Raw genomic sequence first — 20684 nt, forward strand, 5'->3', positions numbered from 1 at the left:
ACAAAGATTTGTTATATTTGGAATAAAATAGTTTCAGCATAATATACAGGACATTTACTGCAAATTGCTTTCTGATTGTACTTAGGTTACTCACTCCTAGGAACATACAGTTTCAGGTCCACAACATTTCTTACATCTAAAGGTCTTTTGGATTTTGGGTAGATCAGGTAGTAAGCATTATCGTGTGGAATGTTCTGTATTATATACGGTCCATTATAAATATATTTAAATTTGGAAATTTCATGGTTCAGTTCACTAGACTTTTCGTGGGTTTTTAAAAGAACATAATCCCCAATTTTAAATTTTGAAACTTTCAGATTTTTATCATGTCTTTTAGATCTAGATTCAGCTTTTTGCTTTGCCCTTTTTCTGACTAATTCTTTCTTTTGACTCAACCCCAAACTTGTACAAGGTGGAAACTCTAGTTTTTCTTCAATTAAACTTTTACTCCTGCTGCCTAACAAAATTTCTTCCGGTGGGAACCCAGTAGTTTCATGATGTAAGGTGTTCATGACATTCTCAAAATCCAATGTAAATCTACCCCAGGCTCTATGGTTATGACTGCAGTATGTTCTACACAATCTCCCGATTTCTCGCATGTTTCTTTCAACTGGGTTGCTAGCAGGATGGTAGGCTGCGATATATTTAACCTCCACACCATTTTGCTCCATTCCTTCTTTCCAAATTTTGGATATGAACTGGGGACCATTGTCAGATAGTACTGCCTTGGGTTTCCCGATGGTTCTGAAGTATTCAACCATCCTACTAAATACAGCTTTTGCTGTTGCTTTTTTTCAAGGGGTATAATTTCACAAACTTTGAGAATACTTCCAAAATTACTAAAATATATGCACAATTTCCCGAAGTCTTTGGGAGGGGACCATACAGATCTACTGATAATAATTCTAGGGTGTCTTCAGGTAATGTACTTTGCATTGGACCTCTACTAGTTCTGTTCGGTACTTTGGCCCTTTGACAGACATCAGACGACTTAATTCGTTCTTTTACCTTCTTACTGACACTACCAGCAATCACTACTACATTATTCAATTTATCCAAACATTTCTTTGGCCCACTATGCCCCAATGCTAAATGAAAATAGTCTATGACATCAGTATCAAACTGGTGTGGCCAACATACTCTCCATTCCTCAGTGGCTAAATCTTTCCTCCTATATAAAATGCCTTTAAAGATTTTGTAATATTTCTTAATTTGAGGATACTGTACACTGTCAAAATATACCTTCACAGATTTCCATGTCGGATCCTCATTCTGATGGTATCTCATATTTTTACATATTTGCTCAATTTTCCTTTTTCCTGAAACCTCTTTCATATATCTTATCTGAAAAGTACCCTCTTCACCATTTTCATTGGGCACTTCACTCATACCATTAGGCAATCGAGATAAAGCATCTGCCACATAATTCTCAGTACCCTTAACATAGCAAATCTCGTAATCAAATTGTTGCAGGTACAAAGCCCAACGAGTTAGCCTGCCATTATGTAAACGACAATCTTTAAGAAAAGTTAAAGCTTTGTGGTCAGTACGTATGATGAGCTTATGGCCCCACAGATAATTTCTGAATTTCTTTAACCCCCATATAATGGCTAAAGCTTCCTTTTCCGATATAATGTAGTTTCTCACGTATTTTGTTAGAGTTCTACTTGCAAACGCGATAGTCCTGTGTTCGACGTCTTTGCCCTCACAGATTTCTTGGAAAACTTCTATACCAATTCCATATGCACTGTTGTCAGTACTCATGTGGAAAGGTTTTGACAGTATGGGGTGATGCAAAATATTGTCATTCAAAAGTTCACTTTTTAATTTTTCGAAGTCTCTCATACACCCTTCAGTCCACACAAAAGCACTATTTTTCTTAAGTAGATTATTCAAATGAGGACTATTAAAAACTTACCCCTTGACGAATTTTCTATAGAACCCACATAAACCTAAAAAGACTTTCAACTGTTTTCTATTTCTAGGAGCTGGACATCCTGCTATTGCACTTAACTTTTCTGGGTCCTTGCCCATACCGGTCGTAGTAATAATGTGTCCCAGAAACTTTATTTCCGACTTCACAAATTCACATTTCTTCCACTTAAGTGTCATGCCCCCTGCTTGTAGAGCAACAAAAACTTTCTGCAATAATTCACAATGCTCTTGCCATTCTTCTGTAGCAATCAGTGAATCATCTACATAAATGGTTAGCCAGGAACTCAATTCTCTCCCTAATACAAAGTCCAGTGCCCTAATAAATACTGCCACAGAAGTGCTAGGCCCAAATGGCACTACTTTATACTGATAGCATTTCCTGGCGAATAGAAAAGCGGTATATTTACGGGATTCTTTGCTCAATGGTGTTTGCCAGTATCCGGCGGTCATGTCCAGACTGGTTAAATACTTCACATTATAAAATTTTTGAAGCATTTCGTCCAGATTTTCAGGTCTGTCTATTTCCTTCTTTACAATTTTGTTCAAAGTCCTGGCGTCGATAACTACTCTCACTCCCCATCCCTTTTGTTCACGATGATAAGGGGACTATTATATTCGCTGCTACTCCGTTCGATTACACCCCATTCTATCATTTTATCTATTTCCACTTGCACAGCCTGCCTCTCTGATATGGGTACCGAAAACGGTCTTACAAAGAAGGGTTTATGCTCTATTGTCTCAATCTGGTATTCGAAGTTCTTAACTAGGCCAAGTTTGTCCGAAAATACGGTGCTATTACTTTCTAAAATACCAAGCAATTCTGTTTTCTGATCAGGAGATATCTCCTTCAAATTTTCCACAATTACTTTAAAATTATGCCCCTGGTTGTCACTCTCATCTATTAACCTCTGGCCATGGTACACCTCATACATGTTTGTCAAAGCATCATTCCCTTGGTCGATCTCCAACAATAAAGAATCAATTTCTGAATCGAACACCTTCCCATTTTCCTCAAATTTTAATTCCAAATTCATAGATGCATTATTAATTTTAATCACTTCCTGGCTACAATCAATAATCACCTTTTCTTTATCTAACCAATCTATTCCCAGAATCATTTCAGTACTCAAGTCTGGCACAACCAAAAAATCGTGTTCAAATTTTTGTCCTTTTATACTAAATTCAACCAAAATCTGGTTCTTTACCGGCTTGCTAGTCTTGCCCGTAGCACCAACAATTTTTACACCCGTCACTGACATAATTACTAGTCCAGGCTTATCACAAATGTGTTCGAAAAACGACTGGGAGATTGCGCTTATCTGAGATCCAGTATCAAGAAGTACTTGCAATTTCACATTATAAATTTCAACTGGTATTACAGTTTGTTTAACCGTCGAATGTTTTTCATTGTTGTGGTCTTCCCTAAGCAAATCCGGGTCGACGATAACATCGTCCCAAGATATGCTTTTAACATTCACCTCACCTATATCTGGCGGTTCCTTTGCTTCCGGGAGTTCAAAGTCATTAATTACTTGAACTCTCTGTAAAATAGATCCTGAGTCGTCCGGTGGCTCTTTCTTTCTTTGTTCAGTCTCAACATCTGGATTTTGTTTTGAAACTTCGTCATCATTAGGTACAATATCACAATTAGCTATATTCCCATTATTTTCGCTAGTACCGCAATATTCGTCATCTGAACTATCGTCAGAATCTGACCATTCTGGATCGCTTTCAGATTCTAACATAAAAGCTTTTCTGAGACATGCACTAAGTTCTCCCTCTGCATTTTCGTCAGGCTTTAATTTTAATTCAATATCCTCTTTTGGCGAAACGGCCTCATTATCAGCTTTACTCACATCCACTGTTACTTCATATTTAGTGTAATCCTCGTGGACTTCAATTACTTTTAGGTAATTATCTGCCTCTTCCCCACGGTGCCTTTCGGTAGCAGCTTGTACTGTTGGCGGATTGTTAACAGAATTTACTTCCTCGTCAATGCTTAGGATTTCATCCTCCAATCCTTCCTATCTTTAATCTTCGACCTATCGGCAGCACGCGTACTTTGCGCGGCGCTATTTACTCTCTCCTCTTTAAATTCGGGCCACGTCACCTTATCGACGTCCCTACTATCTCCTTTTCCACTAACTAATTTCTTTGCGTCATACTCCTTCTTAAAATCCTCCGACTCACATTGCTTGAGGCCTTTGTACAGATCGTCGATCTGCACACGCCAATTACTTACTTCCGCTAATTCATTCTCGCCTTTTACTTTATTGCTAACACTGCTAACCGCACCTCTCTGTGTATTCACAGTTTCATCTATTATTTCCTTCGCCACGGAATTACCACTCGAAATGTATTCACCAGTTCTTACGGCAAAGTTCGTACCTAATGCTGCCGCATTGCTAGCGGCTTCTCTCTGAACAGCTGTTCTGCTAGACTGGACCGTTGCCCTCTGATGCTCCACTCGCCTGTTAACATGTAGTACTCTGCGCAGCGAAGATGAGTCATCTGTGTGCGCACCTGACGCTTGCTCCGCAACGACACGTTGCGTCGTTCCAAGCCTGTCTCTAACCTGTCTCATAACTTTACTGTCAGTTCGGTAACATTTCTTAAATCGGGGCCGGTATATACTGTCCGCTTCCGTTTGGCCCGCAACGTTCGCGGAAATCAGTTTCCCGCGTCGTTATTATTTTGCGCGGTGTACCCTCTACCGCGACCAGGATAACTCCCTCTGCCTCTGCCTCTGCCTCTTCCTCTCTGTATTACGTTGACGCGAAATCCATCGCCGTAATTTCTTTCGTCATTATTACGATTATTTCGGTTACCAAAATTTTGATAATTGGCACGACTTTCGCGCCAGTGGTCTTCGTCTTCGACCCTTTCGAGAAATGCTTGGAAGCTGCGATGATTGCTTCCCACGTATCTCTTTGAATCTTCTGGAAGCTTTTTATATAGTTCCCAGATGATTTCTGAATCGGATCTTCTTCCTCTTAAATGCGTTAACTTCCGGTACCAATATTCGCAGAAATCTTTCAAAGAATTCCTGCCCCTGTTATCATGAAGCTTGGCCATGATAAACTCGCGCCACAAATGATCCTGTTTTTGTTCGGAGCAATATTCTTCCGTAAACCTTTGCTTAAATTCTTCGAACGTCATTCGTTCGGTATTCAAATTAATTCCCCAGCGCTTAGCGTCACCTGCTAAGGCGCTAATTACTACGTTTATCTTTTCCTGATCAGACAAGTGTTCAGGAAATATCGTCTCGCAATTTTTGATGAAATCTAACGGATGCCATCCGTTATGTTTCTTGGCGGGATCGAAGCGTTCCTCACCTTCTAACAGCTTCGTAATTGGTGTGCCATTACAGACAACACCAGGTCTATCTTTAATTTTACTCTCAAGATCGAAAATTTTGCCTTGAATTTTCGAAGTATTTTGTTCACGCTTTTGTACAATCCAGTCACTTTTTCCCCTAAATCTCTTTCAGTGTCTGATACTGCCTTTTTCAACTGTGATATTCCATGTTGACATTTGTTTACGATCTCAGTTTTAAGACCAAAAACTTTTTCATCTACTTTTGTTTCAACCAGAGGCTCTACTTTCTCTTGGATGTTGAGAATTTCAACATCAAACCTACTGTTAATGTTGTCAATTTCCTCCTGCATAGTATCCACATTTTTATTAATAGTGTCAATTTCAAACTTCATAGTATTTACTACAGAGCTTAAATTACCCACTTTTTGTTCTACCTGTTCTATTTGTTTACTAATTTTAATTCCTTGTTCTTCGACCTGTGCTTTAATCTGACCCACTTGTGTTTTAAGCTGCTCGTCTACGTGTGTTTTAAGCTGAGTAACCTGACTGCTAACTTGTTTTTGAAGCTGATCATGCTGCGTTTTGAGCTGCTCGGCAACGTGTGTATTAAGCTGATCATTCGGTGTTTTGAGCTGATTACTTTGTGTTTTGAGCTGGTGATCAACATGTGTTTTAAGCTGATTATTCTGCCCTGCAATTTGTTTGGTTAATTGTTCAAATAAATCGTTCATGCTTAAAATTTTCACACTATTTTGTTCTACGGAATCGGTGTGTTCCAATCCTACTTCAAAAGTTTCTTTCGGTTCTTTCTTTATCTGTGGAGAATCAAACATGTCAGTGGATTCATGTACCCACTATCATCTACAAAGTCATCCTCTACTTCCTGTTTTATCCCTTGTTGTGTTCGAGGCAATCTCGACATTTCAATCTGTTCGTTAACATGTTCGTGATATTGTATGTACGCCAATTGTCTTCCACTAACGCCATCTGTTATCTGGCCGCGTACACTCCTGTCATTGCCAGCCGCATTTTCCATTTCGCTCGGCACATCTACTGTTTCTACGTTCTTGTCCATACTGAATGCCAATTACACCTCTCCACTGTGCTTGACGTTCACTGCTATTTACTTTACTGAATATTATTACAATTCGTGCCACTGAACATCCACTGTTCGGTATTCACTTTAATTTGTGACCGACAACAACTGGATGTCCTGTCACCGGGAAGCCACTTGTAACACTACGCTACTGCGCACGATACTTATTAAAGCCTGTACTATGGTAAGTTGATGGGCTTCACCTTATAAGAAAGGATTTTGGTATATATGCTGACCGCGTGTACCTGAATGGAGGCAAAATCAGACTTTCACCCACTCAGTAACAACATTGATACGTCAAGCAAGTCTGAAGTGCAACTACACGTTAGGACGGACAAGAAACAACACTGCAGATGCTACCAAATTGTTAATAATACGGTCGCCAGCCTAATTAGGCATTAACTGAGTTTCTTCCCAGTACAAGTTGAAGTACGTTCATACAAAACAACCACGTAACTACACTGCATAATATGGTAAATTTTAGAACCAGAAAATCTACTGAACTAATAATTTCACTTTCTGTACTAATATGGACAAGCCAAAAATACACAACAATACACTATAATGTTTACTACAAACTTCGTACTGTCTATTGATCTGATTAAAATCGGGCATAGGTTACCCTAGAAACAGCACTTTCGAACCACACACACAATGTCAATTTTGAAAAAGGTAAAACACTAATAAATTTTGATTTTTATATTGACTTTGACTTTGCTGGTCAAATCAGTTCAGTACACTTCAGAATTTAAATGAATAGAAAAGAAAAGGGTGGAAGGGGGGGGGGTGGCCTGAAACTGTTATGATCACTGTACTGAAATTTTGGTTATTTAAATCATTAAGCACTCAAGATTTCCAATATATGATTTACTACTCTTTTTGTCTTATTTCTTGCTCATTTAACTACCATTATTTTTGTCTCAAATTAATTAGCCTTCATTACTGAACCAATTTCAACATTATCTTCCAACTTCGTCAGACCTATATTATTAGCTTATATATTCTTTAACAACAAAGTTCTTTAAACAATTTTCTAACATAGATAGGTCTGCAGGTAATTATTATTAACATAAACTTTAAATCTTCATCTCGGGACACTCGGATTGCACAACATGTGGAAAGGACCCTGTCTACGTTAGTGATGAGGATAATTAAATGATAGGACAGTTCTGGTAAAAGTTAAGTTGTTATTGAACAGTAAGGAACAAAAGTAACACTGGTCCACACGAATACAGTACTAAAAGTTTCAACCTGTTCGTATCGATGCGGCGGTTGGCGGGCGGCGAGATGGCGAGGCGCAGAGCAGACATACAATCACAGCTATGGCTCTTGATGTATCGGCACTTTACTTCTTCATAGCGTCGCAATATTTTTCCATTTAGTGCCTATGGAATTTTGCCATGCTGTATAGTCGTCGGAAACGGCACATCCGAGGCTCAACGAAATCACGATTTCCAGGAGAGCCTCCTAGATCCAGAACGTGTTTCTCAGACCGATGCCCAACTCCGACTACTACTGCGGAGCCCGTTATGCCGTGCCGCGCCCATGTGTGTTTTCCCGCGCTCGCCTGCCATCCACCTTTTACCGCTCCCCTACAGACAGGGTATTCACCAAAGGTTTTGCATTCTACATATCCTAATACATTGCCTATGTATGGACCAGACGCACAATTACAACTTCGACATCTTACAATAGTTTCAACATTTCCTACATTTCCATTTTGTTATAATGTTGCTTGCAATTTGACATAAATATTAATATTCACATCGAAAATTGTTTACAGTTCCTTTGACATAATGGCATGAAAAGAAAAAGAAATGAAATTAGAACATCGATTACATTAATTTATCGAAAATCAGAAGAAAAAATTTTTATATGTACAATAGTATAACGTTGTTGTTGTTACAGTACAACTGTTTCGGAGCACACTGTTTATCGTATATTGTTGAACATGGAGTTCCGCAGCAGACCACCCCTACGTGTTCACATGTTGACCCACTGACATTGTCAATTACGATCGCACTTGGCACGGGAGCATCGGAATTTGACCATCGATTAGCGGTAACCTGTCCGTTCTTCGGGTGAATCACATTTTTGGTGCACTAGGTCGCTGGTCGTCTCATACGAAGTCGTCGAGGTGAACGGCGGCTCGACATGTGTAGCACGCCACGGACGCAGGACACTGGACTCGAATTCGGGAGGACGACAGTTCAATCCGGCCTCCGGCCATCCTGATTTAGGTTTTCCGTGATTTCCGTAAATCGCTCCAGGAAAATGCCGGGATGGTTCCTTTGAAAGGGCACGGCCGACTTCCGTCCCCGCCCTTCCCTAATCCGATGAGGCCGATGTCCTCGTAGTTTGGTCTCTTCCTCAAGCGAACCAACCAACGGATGCAGGCTGGTGGGAGCAGTATTATGCTGTGGGAGACATTCTTCTGCACTTGCATGGAAGCTGTGGTAGTAATCGAAGACGCACTGACAGCTGCGAACCACCTGCAGCTCTTCGTACTTGATGTTTTCCCCTATGGCGATGTCATCTTTCAGCAGTATAATTGTCCGTGTCTCCGAGCCAGAACCGTGCTAAGTGGTTTGAGGAGCGTTGTAATGAACTCTTATTGATGTTTCAGCGACCAAATTCGCGTGATGAAACTACTATGGAGCCCAACTGGGTCGCTATCGGGCGCCATCACCGCGTTCACAAACCAGCGGTCCGTTATTTACGCGAAGTACATGACCTCTGATGCCACAAACCCACCAACAAACTGTCGGATCCCTGTGTCGCAGAATCAGTGATGAATTTCGTTCTAAAGACGAACAAGCAAATTATTAAACAGGTGGTCATATGTTTTGGCTCGTCACTGCATAAGAGTATATGGACGTGGAAAGGAAGCAGTAGTGAGAAAGGAATGAGTCAGTGGTATAGCCTCTCCCCAATGTTTTTCAGTCTGTACACTACGCAAGCAATGAGGAAACTAAGTAGAAATCTGTAAATGGAATTAAACTTCAGTGAGAAGAAACAAAAACCTTGTCGTTTTCTGATTACAGTGTAGTTCTGTCAGAGTTGCCGAAGGACTTGAAAAAGCAGTTAAGTTACTTTACTTAACATAATGTCTTGAAAAGTGGTTATACGATTAATGGAAACAAAAGTAACATAATGGTAATCGAATGTAATTAAATTAAATCAGGTGATGCTGTTAGAATTAGATTAAAAATTAGACACTAAAAGTAATAGATAAATACTGATATTTTGATAGCAAAATAACTGATGGAGAACGAAAGAGGATGTAGTATGCAGACGAAAGCGGATGTAGTATGCAGACTGGAACCAAGAAACTCATTTTTGAAAAAGAGAAATCTGTTGTTGTGGAATAAACATTTTAGTGTTCACAAGTTTATTCTAAATGAATTTTTTGGAGTTTAGCTTTATGCAGAAGTAAATGTGGATGATAAACAGTTCTGATAAAAGGGGAACAGAAGCTTTTGAAATCTGATGCTACAGAGATAAACAGAAGATTAATTGGGTAGGTAGAATAACTGAAGAGGAGGTATTGAATCGAAGAGAGAGAAATTTATGGCACAATCTGGCTAAAAGAAGGTATCCTTTGATAGGATACATCAAGGAATCGTCAATTTCGTAATGGAAGTAAGTGTGAGAGACAAAAAGTTTAGAGGGATACCAAGGCTTAAATACAGTAAGCAGTTCAAATGACCGTAGGTTCCATTGTGTAGCAGAACTACAGAGGCTTGTACACGACGGAGTAGAGTGATGTGTTCAATAAAGTATCCATGAGCTTTTTGCAGAACTATATTTTTGATTTTCATTTGCTTCCAAACAGATGCTAAAATTATGTTTGTTTATTTACGAATGTGAAAATACATGTAATCTTGAAAGTATCAGTAATGTTTATTATTGTTATTTTTACAATTTTCGCAACACTTAAAGTATTAATTTTGAATGTAAAAGTAAAAATATTCAATACAAAATTGTAAACGTATAACAGACAATGATAATTTTATGTTATTATCAGATAGCATTTCTGTATAGCTACGTATATGTCTCATCAGTTTTATTTTGGCAGGCTCGGGTATTTGTGGGTAAGGAGTAGTTTATGTTACGTTCTTTTTGTACGAACAAGTCGAACATGTTGTATCTGGTGTTGTTGTTGTTGTTGTGGTCTTCAGTCCTGAGACTGGATTGATGCAGCTGTCCATGCTACTCTATCATATGCAAACTTCTTCATCTCCCAGCACGTACTGCAGCCTACATCCTTCTGAATCTGCTTAGTATGTTTATCTCTTGGTCTCCCTCTACGATTTTTACCCTCCACGCTGCCCTCCAATACTAAATTGGTGCCGGCCGGAGTGGCCGTGCGGTTCTGGCCGCTACAGTCTGGAACCGAGCGACCGCTACGGTCGCAGGTTCGAATCCTGCCTCGGGCATAGATGTGTGTAATGTCCTTAGGTTAGTTAGGTTTAATTAGTTCTAAGTTCTAGGCGACTGATGACCTCAGACGTTAAGTCGCATAGTGCACAGAGCCATTTGAACTAAATTGGTGATCGCTTGATGCCTCAGAACGTGTCCTACCAACCGATCCCTTCTTCTAGTCAAGTTGTGCCACAAACTCCTCTTCTCCCCAATCCTATTCAATACCTCTTCAATAGTTATGTGATCTAACCATCTAATCTTCAGCATTTTTCTGTAGCACCACATTTCGAAAGCGTCTATTCTCTTCTTGTCTAAACTATTTAACGTCCACGTTTCACTTCCATACATGGCTACACTCCATACAAATGCTTTCAGAAACGACTTCCTGACATTTAAATCTATACTCGATGTTAACAGATTTCTCTTCTTGAGAAACGCTTTCCTTGCCATTGCCAGTCTACATTTTATATCCTCCCTACTTCGACCATCATCAGTTATTTTGCTCCCCAAATAGCAATACTCCTTTACTACTTTGTCTCATTTCCTAATATAATTCCCTCAGCATCACCCGACTTAATTCGACTACATTCCATTATCTGGTGTTATGAAACTGTAAAGGATTAACTGAAAAGAATGAAGAATAAAATTAACTTCTTTTGACTTTTTGTTCAGAAATTAATTCATACGAGAAAGAATTAACCCAATAACCTTGTTCAACAAGCAGGAAAAAGTCATACTCCTACACCAACTGTGCCAAGAATAGGAAGCAGCTGTAAAGGACATCGTTAAAAAGATAAATAAAAATTCAGTCACTAATATTTAGGTTAAAATCAAAATAGCAATCCCAACTATATTCACTTTTGTTCTGTTTTTAAGGAATTTAAAAGCACGCTCGCAAATCAGTGCACTGCGAAAAAATGAGATTTGCAAATCGATATTTTTAATGCTCTGTTCTGTCATTATTTAAAAGAGTTTACGTTAGAAAGTTCATCAAACAAGTCTTGGAAGTAACCAGCAAACAACAAGAAACGCAGTAAACTTACTGCTGATTTGACGTTTGTTACGGGCTGCTTTCGTGGTGTTGGAATTTATTTTATCAGGCATGCGACGTAAATGTGAAGTTGTTGGTTCAGTGAACATTAACCCATCGCTGCCCTTAAAGAAGGGTTGCTTGCTGCTGCCCACCCCACACCCCACCTCCTTCCCATCCCTGAGCTCTCCGGCCGCAGGCAGGGGCAGCACGGACCCGGCGCTGCGCCACTGGCCGCCCCTGATAACTCCGGAGACTTTTATGAGGCGGCCCGCCAAGTTATTCCCGCCTCCCGCTGGCTGCCGGGTCGGCCATGTCCGCCTCCCTCCAGCAAACAAGTGTTCTCCGGAGCTAAAAGTCGCCTCGGCTCTTTTATAAGAGTATAAATCCTGGCCTCTTGTAGCGGCTGTACATCCTACACGCGAATTTAGTTCCCAGCGCACTACTTGCCGTCCAGCCAGAACGACCGTGCATGATGCACTTATTTCAAAACTTTCTGAGTCTGACGTAGCATTTGCAAAGCTGGGATTTACGCAGTTTGTATAACAGTCCCAACAGTCGTGGAGCAAGAAAATTATTGCTGATGTATAAATTCTAAATTCTCTTGTGACATAATGTGCATGGTATACACTGTCTGACAAAGTTGTCAGAAGGACTGACTCAGCAAATAGGAAATTCGAAACAACCATCGGTGAAATTAAAAGCAAGATTGAAACATTAAGAGTGCAAGCCGGCCGTGGTGGCCGAGCGGTTCTGGGCGCTTCAGTCCCGAACCGCGCGTCTGCTACGGTTACAGGTTCGAATCCTGCCTTGGGCATGGATGTGTGTGATGTCCTCAGTTTACTTAGGTTTAAGTAGTTCTAAGTTCTAGGGGACTGATGACCTAAGATGTTAAGTCCTATAGTGCTCAGAGCAATTTGAACCATTTTTTAAAGAGTGCAATGGGAATTCCACTGTTAATTGCAGAGGACAGAGTGGGTAGGTGGAAAGAGTACACTAAAGGTATGGTAGAAGAGAAACAGGAGTCGATTTAGAAGAGGTCAGAATTTAAGAGAGCTTTAGACGACTTAAGATCAAAGAAGACTGAAGGGATAGATATCATTCTATCAGAGTTTCCAAAACCATTGGAGGAAGTGGCAACAAAACGACTATTCACATTGGTGTGTAGAATGTATGAGAGTGGCTACATACTATCTGACTTTCGGAAAAATATCATCCACACAATTCCGAAGATTGCAAGAGGTGAGAAGTGCGAAAATTGTTGCACAATCAACTTAGCAGCTCATGCATCCAAGTGGCTCACAACAATAATGTACAGAAAATGGGAAAGAAAATTGAGGAAGCGTTAGATGACAATCAGTTTGGCCTTAAGGAAGATAGAGGCACCAGAGGACCAACGGCCTTGCCACAGTGGTAACACCGGTTCCCGTCGGATCACCGAAGTGCAGCGCTGTCGGGCTGGTGACCATCCGGTCCGAGCGCTGAGGCAAGCGGGGTACACTCAATCCTTGAGGGGCAAACTCAGGAGCTACTTGATTGAGAAGTAGCGGCTCCGGTCTCGTAAACTGACACACGGCAGGGAGAGCTGTGTGCTGACCACATGCAACTCCATATCCACATCCAGTGACGCCTGTGGGCTGAGGATAACACGGCGGCCGGTCAGTACCGTTGGGCGTTCCAAGGCCTGTTCGGACGGAGTTTTAGCTTTAGAGGCACCAGAGAGGCAATTTTGACGTTTCGGGTGATAATGTAAGCGAAACTGAAGGAAAAAAAAACAACAAAAAAACGTTCATAGGATTTCTCGACCTGGAAAAAGCTTTCGACAATGTAAAATGTTGTAAGATGTTCGATATTGTGAGAAAAATAGGAGTACGCTATAGGGAGAGACGGGTAATATACAATATCCACTAGAGCCAAAAGCGAATAATAAGAGTGGACAACGGAGAATGAAGTGCTGGGATAAAAAAGGGTCTAAGACAGGGAAGTAGTATTCCCATCCTTCTGTTCAATCTGTACATCGAAGAAGCAATGATGGAGATAAAAGAAAGGTTCAGGAGTGGAATTAAAATCTAAGGTGAATGGGTATCAATGATACGATTTGCTGATGCCTTTGCTATCCTAAGTGAAAGTGAACAAGAATTACGCTACTGGCCATTAAAATTGCTACACCACGAACATGACGTGCTACAGACGCGAAATTTAACCGACAGAAAGAAGATGCTGTGATATGCAAATTATTAGCTTTTCAGAGCATTCACACAAGGCTGGCGTCGGTGGCGACACTTACAACGTGCTGACATGAGGAAAGTTCCCAACCGATTACTCATACACAAACAGCAGTTGACCGGCGTTGCCTGGTGAAACATTGTTGTGATGCCTCGTGTAAGGAGGAGAAATGCGTACCATCACGTTTCCGAGTTTGATAAAGGTCGGATTGTAGCCTATTGCGATTGCGGATTATCGTATCGCGACATTGCTGCTCGCGTTGATCGAGATCCAATAACTGTTAACAGAATATGGAATCGGTGGGTTCAGGAGGGTAATACGGAACGCTGTGCTGGATCCCAAAGGCCTCTTATCACTAGCAGTCGAGATGAGAGACATCTGATCCGCATGGCTGTAACGGATCGTGCAGCCACGTCTCGATGCCATAGTCAACGGGTCTGGACGTTTGCAAGACAAGAACCATCTGCACGAACAGTTCGACGACGTTTGCAGCAGCATGGACTTGCAACTGGCTCGTCACAATACGCCAGTCACTACTCTTGATGAACTGTGATATCGTGTTGAAGCTGCATGGGCAGCTGTACCTGTACACTCCATCCAAGCTCTGTTTGACTCAATACCCAGGCGTATCAAGACGGTTATTACGGCCAGAGGTGGTTGTTCTGGGTACTGATTTCTCAGGATCTATGCACCCAAATTGCGTGAAAATGTAATAACATGTCAGTTCTAGTATAATGTATTTGTCCAATGAATACCCGTTTATCATCTTCATTTCTTCTTGATGCAGGAATTTTAATGGCCAGTAGTGTAAATGATCTGCTGAATGGAATGGACAGTCTAGTGAGTTCAGAATATGGACTGAGAGGGAACTGGTAAAAGACAAAAGTAATGAGAACCAGCAGAGATGAGAATGATGAGGAACTTAAGATGAAAATTGGTGGTCACAAGATAAACGAAGTTAAGGAATTCTTCTATTTCGGAAGCAAAATAACCCAAGACGGATGAAGCAAGACGGACAAAAAATGCAGACTGGCATCGACAAAAATGGTATTCCCGGCCAAGCAAGTCTACTAGTATCAAACACAGCTGTCAATTCGAGGAAGAAATTTCTGAAAATGTACTTTTGGAACTCAGCATTGTATGCTAGTGAAACATGAACTGTGGGAAAACCGGAATAGAAGAAAATCGAAGCATTTGAGACATGGTACTACAGACGAATGCTGAAAATTAGGTGAACTGATAAGGTAAGGAATGAGGAGGTTCTGCGCAGAATCGAACAGGAAAGAATTATTTGGATCACGCTAACAAGGAGAAGGGACAGGATGATGGGATACCTGTTAACACATAAGGGGATGACTTCCATGGTACTACAGGGAGCTGCAGAGGGCAATAACTCTAGAGAAAGGCAGATATTGGAATAAACCCGGAAAATAACTGCGGACGAAAGTTGCAAGTGCTATTCTGAGATGAAGAAGTTGGCACAGGAGAGAAAATCGTGACGGGCCGCATCAAACCAGTCAGAACACTGATGACACAAAAAAAAAAAATCTGCCCACAAACTGCCCCTACATAATGTCATCAATACGTTAAGTGTCAGGCGTTGGCAGAACACACTGTGAGTCCATTGTGCCGGAGATAAGTGTTTTCGAAAGTGGTCAAATTGTTGGTGCTCTTATGGTGGGTGTCTCCGTAACCAAGGTACCCGAAGTGTTGGTGATTCAAGAGGCACCATACTGAAGATTTACATCGCATACTGGGAGAGCCGAAGAACGTCATCACAACGTGGACGGAAATATGTGATGAGTGATAATGAGACGACACACTCACTGAAGAGGATTGTGACGAAAAATAACACTGCAGAACTGAATGTTGCCGTCGCGGACACCGTCAGCACAAAAACATCACGAAGCGAGTTGCACAAGCAGCGAATAGCAGGGCGACATGGAATTCCAAAACTAATTATCAGTGAGGAAAATGCATGCAACAGGGAAATGCGTTGCCGAAGCCATAGAACTTCGACTATGGAGCAGTGGAAGAAAGTCATTTGGTCGAATGACGCTTGTTGCACACTGCTTTCAACTTTTAGCTGAGTTTACGTCCCAAGAGAGAAACGTGGCGGGTTTTCGGTTATGATTTGGGCAGCCATATCGTGGTATTCTGTGGTTACCATGGGTACTCCGCAAGGTAACGATACTGCCAAAGGATTATGTGATCATTTTGGCTGATCAGTTCCATCCCATGGTATAATGTTTGTTCCCGAATTGTGATGCTGTGTTCCAAGGCGACGGTGTAACACCATAGCTCTAATACTCTACTGACTTATTTGGCATTTGTTTTATTTAATGTTACTTCGTTGAGCTTCTGTAAATGTATTTGATTGAATCGATAACACAAAATTGTATACTCCTTTCTTTATAAAAACTTTGATATCATGGTTTGATTCTATGGAACGTAGTGTATCTGTCATTTAAATTCTTTGTCCCATTTGGAGGGAACAAAACTTACTGTATATAATTGTAATTTTGTGTGAATAATTTTTGGTAGAAATGTCAATATGTGCAAATGTTCTGTTTTATTTAATGTATTTGTTTGCTGTTATGTAAACTGCTGACCTTCACTTAGGATTCTTAGTTATTCTGTGTGTAAAAGTTGTTGTGGTTCCCATCGGGAACGGAACTGTTAGCGCGCGCGAATTGTGGTTGGCCTAGGTAGAAAAGGTGGAACAAGAGTCAGTCGGGGACGAGCTACTAAACTGAGCACTGCCATGTAAAAGTTGTATACTGTGCTGGTTCCGAGAGAGGCTTCTTCTGCTACTTCCAAATGCCTCGGATGGGTGGATAAATAGCTGGAACGATTCTGGAATTGGTATCCATCATCGCCACCAAGAAGGGACAGAGTCCAGCAATTCTGCCTGCAAATCCACCTACCAACATGCAGTTGCCGCCACATTGCGCAATCACTGTAACGAAATACTATAATAATGTACAGTGAAGGATCAGCTTATTGGATGTTTTAGTGAGCACGAATATAGGGTAACCTATAACTGAATTCATGTACCTACCTTAATTTTCTCCCTATCACAACACCTCTCAGGTTCCTCTCCATTTGAACTATGATTACCGAGTGCCCTAGTTTGTGGAAAAAATGAATAATGTTGTTTGATCTTTGGTAAGAAGGGAGCATTCAGATTTACTGTGGATTTAGTGAAATTGTGGGAGGTAGTAAATGTAGCCTTGTGAAAGCCTCCCAGGGATGGAAACAGTCTAATTTAAAGTTTTGTCGAGTTTCAAAGTCTCCTATTTAATCATTTACTTGCAAGTAGAAGACTGTGGTAATAAAGACAATTTGCAGTTTCTTTTAAAGATTAAAAGCTCTTAAAACTGAGGCTTATAAAGTTTTGCTTAGTACAATATCACATTGCTGCCTGTAGTAAAATCTAAAAGGTGAGTCATTTTCTTGCAATTTTGTCAACATTGTGTTTCACTGTTGTAAAAGTGGAAAACTGCAATAGTAGAAAATTATATGTTCATGATTTCTAAGTGTTTGTCTCTCTTGTGTATTGGAAGTGCATATTAATAGTATAACAGGATCCGCAGTTTGTCTATTGTGCTAATGCTAGGTAACAAGTAACGGGAAGACCACTATTTATGAAAACAATAATTTCTTTATTCAAAAGACAGTGAGAAGTAACTTGTTACTGAATTCCATTTAACTTTCATCCTAAATAGAATAGTATTTAGTTGAGAGATATTTAACCTGTGACCAGTTCTTAATTTTGCAGTGAACTACGTTCATAATTTTATGTCAGTTAGGAAAATGTTTGAACGATAGTACTGAACCTATGTGAAATTAATGATTGTGCAGTGAATAGTAATAATAACGTTATAGAGACCATTCAGTTTGAATAAGCACTGAAAGTAATAGTGTGTTTCGTTATTTGTTATATTTATGAAAATAGTTTGTGCTGCTCTAGCTGTTAGATTCAATCTTACCGTAAACATATGTATGTATCAGAGTTCATTGCACTCGCGTGTGGCCAAGTCTAGGTTGTGTTTGTCCGTTGAAGTTACTCATACCTACTTTCTTAAACGAGAACGTTAATCTTTCTCTTGCCTAAGTAGGCTGGCGACCGTTTTCCTTATTCTTTAAACAGTATAGCTAGGCAAAAATATTGTTTGTTACTGTTCAAATATTTACCTAATTCTGACTTTCACTTCCGATAAGCCACCTCCGTTAGGTAAAACTCGGTCAACATAACAAAATTCCTCTCAGAGGGTAACACTGCTGTGTTGTTTATACCATAATTGCTTTAACAAGCTAGTTTTATTTCACGACCTGGCTCCAACTTTAAGGTTATGGTATAGCAGTAGCGGACAGGAGTGTTATAACGGGATCCCTTTTCATGCAGCTCACATCGTCCGGGTGTTGTTCTGTGAGCACGAGAATAAACTGTCTCCTCTATTCTGACCGCCACGGTCACCAGGTCTCAGTATTATTGACCCTTTGTGCTCTGCTTTAGAGACAAGGGTATGTGACTACTATCCACCTTCACCACCACCACCTTAACTTGCCATCATTTTTAGGGAAGAGTTGTATAACATACCCTCGAAAACCGTACAGAACCTGTATTTATCAATTACGACACTACTGGAAACTGTTTTGAATGCCAATGGTTTTCCTACACCCTATTACGCGTGGTAATGTGTTAATGATGTTTCCAATTTTTGCCCACCAAGGCTACCAGTCGTTATTCCGTTCCTACTTCAAGATGTATGTGTGTGCTGGGGCCTAATCTCACCATCATGTACAGTTTGTGTGAACTTTGCATGCATGACTGAATATAGAACGTCCCTGTACATATACAAGCTTGGAAGTGATTTCAAAAAACGTTCAAATGTGTGTGAAATCTTATGGGACTTAACTGCTAAGGTCATCAGTCCCTAAGCTTACACACTACTTAACCTAAATTATCTTAAGGACAAACACACACACCCAGGCCCGAGGGAGGACTCGAACCTCCGCCGGGATCAGCCGCCCAGTCCATGACTGTAGCGCCCCAGACCGCTCGGCTAATCCCGCGCGGCGGAAGTGATTTCAGTACATTTATCACTAACAGGTATATCATGTCAGTAAGATTTCGCCTGGATTAATTTAAATCATATAGTTGAACGACGGGTCCATCTGCGACTCTGTTCTGTAACAACTGCATTATCATGCTGTAAAATGGTTACATACATACTTACATATGTGGATTTAAATAAAGGGAAAACAATGAGAGCAGTTGCAATTTAGAAAAATAGTGACCCATATCAAAAAGCAGCACTTTCTATTCATAAGTGTTTGCTCGCAGAAAATCATGATATAGAGGGAACGTTATTTAAAAAGAATGAGAAAAAATGAAGCAGCTGACGGCTCACTTTAATCGAACACAAACGTGCAAAAGTGCTCATGGACCAGTTTCGATCCCTTTGTAGATCATACATTTGACAAATGTTATACATGCAGAGATGCAAACTAAATGGTTGTGAATGTGGACAAGGCGATAATATATCGTGGATGTAGGACAAACATTGCGTGTATTTTGCAAAGCTAACAGGGTTTGTGACAATACTGATCACAAGAGGTATACTAAATTGGAAGGATTTCTAAACCTGCACCTGGGTGTTGACGATGACATTAAAGCAAAAGTTTTCTATTATGAAGTACAGAATTATCAGAAACAGTACGTCAGGGAAACCAAAACGAGGGACACAAACCCGTCATAAATCAGTGTGTGGTTCAAATTCCTAAACTGTTGCCACATTGAGACAAATAAAATCGTACTCAAATGCGAAATGCGTTTAAATATGGTGAAAAAATTGTACAATTAAATCTGATTTGCAGAGATTACCTTAAATGTAAACATGCGTTGCTGGATGCATGGTGCCCCTGCGACTGGTCCTATGGAAAACCACAGAAGAATGGTTTGGAACAACTTGTATTCAACTTTGTAAACATGGTGGAAGTCGTCAGATGTCATGTCATGTCACCCACAGCAAAGCAAAGAAATACTACCGAAGGTATCTGGCGTTAACAACCTTCCTGTTTTTCTGACCAAGGATGCAGCAAGTTTCACAGAGGTAGTGAGAGAAACGAAGACAGATATTCATATATGAGTTGTCTTCAAATACATCTTATACCTTCTAATCGTGAAAGGTTGTGGCGTACATTCAAAGCAACATGGATTAATGTTGTCCAAAGAATTACAATGTTGGTAATATATAAGTGCTTACGAACGGCGGTTGGTGCTGGTTGAAAAAAGTAGTGTATGCTGTGAACTGATGCCTCCGACGAAATGGTTCAAATGGCTCTGAGCACTGTGGGACTTAACATCTGTGGTCATCATTCCCCTAGAACTTAGAACTACTTAAATCTGACTAACCTAAGGACATCACACACATCCATGCCCGAGGCAGGATTCGAACCTGCGACCGTAGCGGTCACGCGGTTCCAGACTGAAGCGCCTAGAAATGATCGGCCACACCGGCCGGCCCTCCGACGACGAACTGAATATCTTATTGAATAATTTAATGGGTCCACATAGGGCTGTTGATAAAATATCGATATATCTTCCAAAAAATATCTGTATGCGCTCGCTATATTTTTTACCCCGAT

This window comes from Schistocerca nitens, chromosome 7 (genome assembly GCF_023898315.1).
Source record: "Schistocerca nitens isolate TAMUIC-IGC-003100 chromosome 7, iqSchNite1.1, whole genome shotgun sequence".
Lineage (NCBI taxonomy): Eukaryota > Metazoa > Arthropoda > Insecta > Orthoptera > Acrididae > Schistocerca > Schistocerca nitens.